Source organism: Cyprinodon tularosa, unplaced genomic scaffold (genome assembly GCF_016077235.1).
Source record: "Cyprinodon tularosa strain WSP-4 unplaced genomic scaffold, ASM1607723v1 ctg94, whole genome shotgun sequence".
In the NCBI taxonomy this organism is placed as follows: Eukaryota; Metazoa; Chordata; class Actinopteri; order Cyprinodontiformes; family Cyprinodontidae; genus Cyprinodon; species Cyprinodon tularosa.
In genome coordinates, this window is record NW_024039718.1 from 749,113 (window position 1) to 754,036 (window position 4,924).

The window sequence follows — 4,924 nt, forward strand, 5'->3', positions numbered from 1 at the left end:
CAATTAAATAAATTTCAATGGTCTTGATTATGGTTCTGGATGGTTTATTTTCTATTTTTGCCAACAATTAAAGAGTACAATTTTTTCTGTTGTCCCACCCCTCTTGCACTGGTAAAAACCATAGGGTCTAAACCATAAATGCCTGCTGGTCCTTTCTCAGGCCCCTACACTTATAGAAAGTGGAATGATCCACATCACTTCCTGCCATACCTCAGAACAAAAAATAAATAAATAAGAAAAATAATGAAACAAAGATAAATAGAATTAACAATTATTAACCTGCAAATAAATTCTGTAAATAATAATAAAAAAAAAATACATTTAGGAATTAAAACAATTCAAATGGATAAAGAAATCAACAATAGATAGCTCCAACAGGCATCTTGCTTTTGTACTTTTGTACTATAAGCTACTAGAACCTCAATTTCCCCGAAGGAGTAATCCCAAGGGATAAATAATAATAAATAAGTTTTATGTGTAAGTCTAAGTATACATGTTTCCATTTAAGCCATGCCATGGATGGATCTTTTTTTTTTTATCTTATTCAACCTCTGGGATGATTTCATCCAGGATGTTGAGAAAAATATGTGCCTTAGCATCAATATCAATGTGTCAGAGTGTAGAATTGTATCTTTAGGTAGATGTTGATTGTAATTTCATTCAAAGCGGCTTAGTGTTTTGGAAGTAGAGCAAAACTAAAAATACTGGTCTTGTTCCCTCGGTTGGTTACCTTTTGCTTCCGCTTTATCAGAGGCTTGTAGTTTTAAAATTACAAAATACAAACAAGGTCAAAAGGTATGGATGCTTTTGGAGGCTGCTGCATGGGTTTGCTTCACACAGCTCAAATAATAAAAGCTTGGATAAAATTCAAATAATAAACCAAAACGTGAATTAATATAATTAATACACTCAATACTTTCACAACACAATGGAGTATTTTAATAAACTTTTATCAGAGTATTTTCATGAATATATTAGGCTGACACACCCTATGGCTTTATTTATGACTTGTTTAAGAGAAAGTTTGAGATGCATGAGACATTAAGACATTCCAATTTTTTAGAATGAAAAGGGAAATGTAATCAAACAATCAAAAACGTGTTCATCCATCTTTTCACTCATACATATAGTTCAGTGATCTAATAGATATAAAATATAACTGATCCTTAGAATCAAAGATGACAATTGGATGCAATTTAAGATATAGATTTATATGTTAATATAATTTTCCATTTTATTTGTGAGGAAGTAATGTATTTTTGCAGAAAACAAAAGGGTTATAGAGACATTGGCACGTGTGAATGTTTGTGCTTATTAGAAACTTTCAGAACAGAACAGAAGGGGGCGACTTTTCTCCATTTAAACTCTCTACAGTGGGTACGGATAGTATTCAGACCACTTTTCAGTCTTTGTTTCATTCCAGCCATTTGCTAAAATCAATAAAGTTTATTTTATTTATTATTAATGTACACTCAGCACCCCATCTTGACAGAAAAAAACAGAAATGTAGAAACTGAGGTCAATTTATTAAAAAAGAAAAACTGAAGTTTTTGCATTTTTTGCATTTATTTTTGTGTATGCGTTTTTTGCACCATGGTTTTTCTCCTACGCTGTTTACACTTGATCACTGCTGCACTTTGGAAATGTTCATTTACAGTCTGAAAAGCTCTACAAAATGAAATGTCTTATTGTATACATACACTCTAAAAAAAATGACAATAAAAGTTTTCTTAATATCACATTGTCATAGGTATTCAGACCCTTTGCTCAGTATTAGGTAGAAGCACCCTTTGATTTAGTACAGCCATGAGTCGTCTTGGGAATGATGCAACAAGTTTTTCCACACCTGGATTTGGGGATCCTCTGCCATTTTTCCTTGCAGATCCTCTCCAGTTCTATCAGGTTGGGTTTAGGTCAGGGCTCCGGCAGGGCCAGTCAAGAATGGTCACAGAGTTGTTCCCAAGCCACTCCTTTGTTATTTTAGTTGTGTTCTTAGGGTCATTGTCTTGTTGGAAGATGAACCTTGGACCCAGTCTGAGGTCCTGACCAATCTGGAAGAGGTTTTCTTCTAGGATATCTTTGTACATCACCCTAAGCACAGGTTCCCCTTAGGGCTGCATCCTGAGCCCCCTGCTGTTCACCCTGATGACACACGACTGGGTCCCCAGGTTCACCACCAATCACATCGGGAAGGGGACAGACGACACCACAGTTGTGGGCCTCATCAGAGAAGACAACGAGAAGGACTACAGAGAGGAGGTTGAGCAGCTGGTTGGCTGGTGCAGAGATAACAGCCTGATCCTGAATGTGGAGAAGACGAAGGAGATCATTGTCGACTTCAGGAAGAACCGGCCCCCACCCCACCCATCCTCACCACCTTCTACAGAAGCACCATAGAGAGCGTTCTGACCAGCTGTCTTGCTGTGTAATGTGGAGGCTGCAGCGCCTCAGACCGGAAGAAGATGAGAAGTGTGGGGAGAACTGCAGAGAAGATCATCGGTGCTCCTCTTCCCTCCATAAAAGACATTTCATCCCAGTGCTAACATCATAAATGACCCCTTACACCCCCACCATGGACTGTTCTCCCTACTGCCCTCTGGAGAGAGACTTCAAAGCATCCGATGCAGGTCCAGCAGATTCCAGAACAGGTTTTTCCCCACTGTCATTAGACTGCTGAATGTTGTATAAAATGGGATTATGTATATATTTAAAAAAACCTGAGTGTTGGAAACTGTAACAAATATATAGTCGTATGTTTACATGTTTCACTGCTGCTTACCTTTTATCTCTGCGGCACTTAAAAGAAATAGAAAGGAAAATAAAAATGTCTTGAGAGCTGTACTGAACAAAATGTATTTTTGTATATACTTTGTGTGTACAAAATGACAATAAAGTCTAAGTCTGCAGCTGAAAAACACCTCCATGGCACAGTGTTGCAACCATGTCTCACTGTCGGGGTTGTACTGGGCAGGTGATGAGCAGTGCCTGGATTTCTCCTCACATACCACTTAAAATTAACACAAAAAAGTTCAATCTTGGTCTCATCAGACCACAGAATCTTCTTTCTCATAGTCTGGGAGTCATTCATGTGTTTTTTGCACATAAGGCCCCGGCTGGTGGAGGGCTGTAGTGATAAGTGACTTTGTGTAACTTTCTTCCATCTACCTACTGCATCTCTGGAGCTCAGTCACAGTGATCCTTGGGTTCTTCTTTCCTCTCTCACCAAAGCTCTTCTCCCACGATTGCTCAGTTTGTCTGGATGGTCAGGCTCTTTCCTTGGCCCTCATGATTCACGTTTGCTCTGGCATGCACTGTGAGCTGTAAGGTCTTATCTAGATGGGTGTGTGCATCTCCTAATAAGTCAAGTCAGTTTAATTAAACACAACTGGACTCCAATGAAGGAGCAGAACAATTCCAAGGAGGATCAGAAGAGATAGACAGCATGTGAGTTTAATATAAGTATTACAGCAAAGGGTCTGAATACTTAAGACGATTTTATATTTCAGTTTTTATTTATTATTTTTTGATAAATTTGCAAACATTTCTTCATTTCTGTTTTTTACTGTCAAGATGGGCTGCTGAACAAAGAGTATATATATATATATATATCTATACATCTCTCTCTATATATATATATATATATATATATATATATATATATATATATATATATATATATATATATATATATATATATATACATATATATATACATATATATATATATATATATATATATATATATATATATATATATAGATAGATAGATAGATAGATAGATAGATAGATAGATAGATAAAAATATGATTTTGTATGAAATTAAGCAAAATTCTGCTTCATATCCACCAGTAAGTACTTTTGCAATAAACACAACTAATTTTTTTATATTTTTATTAATTACCTGCTCTTTCCTGCTCAATGATCTTTACCTAAAGCATGAACACAAATGAGGATTATTTAATATGTTGCTGCATGTAAATTTAAAATCATACATGTAAGAAGAGGACATAGTTATAATTTATTTTTTCTCTAAGGCACTGGTTGCCTTTATTTTGTTCTTTTTTTTTAAAGTAGGCAGTTAGGAAATGGGATAAGAGAGATTCCAGGCTGTGAATCAAACCTCTGATGGCTGCATTGAGGACCAACGCCTCTGTAAATGGTTGTTCACTTAACCCCTGCACCCCCAACATGATCCACATATATATTCTTAACACTTGGAATTAAAACAGCTGGGGGGAAAAACAAACACAATGTATATAACTACCTTACTGCGCATAAACCTTGAGATTTACACAACAACCACATCCTGAGGCTGTTGCTCTGAAAACGAAACCATGATTGCATAATAATCCTTCGTTTTTATTTTATGTTTGGACTATGGGCGTTATGTCTTTTATTAAACAAAACCAAACTGTGGTAACCCCCTCTATGACCTTTGGCAAAGTTTTGTCAGTTCCTCTTATGGATTTCTTTCCTTAGTGATTTTTTTATGCTACTCGTTTGTGCAGTACACAAGTTCCCAGTCTGTTAGTCTAAGTGGATAGGCATTTCTTGGCAGGTTTTAAGTTGTATCATGGTCTATTTTCAAACGATTGTTTCAGCTAGCATCTTTTAGATGTTTAAAGCTTAGGATATTATTTTAGGACCAATTTTTTTTTCGACAGTGTGGAAAGTATTTCTTTCTGTGAAATCTTTAAGGACATTTATCATGCGTACTGTTTTTAATTCAATTGTTGAGTTTCGGTTTATTTTTGTAAAAGTTCAAATAAATCTGAAAGAATTCAAAAGCATAGGCTTCACATGGTAGTATAGAGAAACCTCCCACAAATTTCTCATATATCATTATATGACAGGAATTTAGATGTTTATTTGATTTACACATTTGCAAAGAATAAAAAGTCGGAAAAAGATCAAATAAAACAAG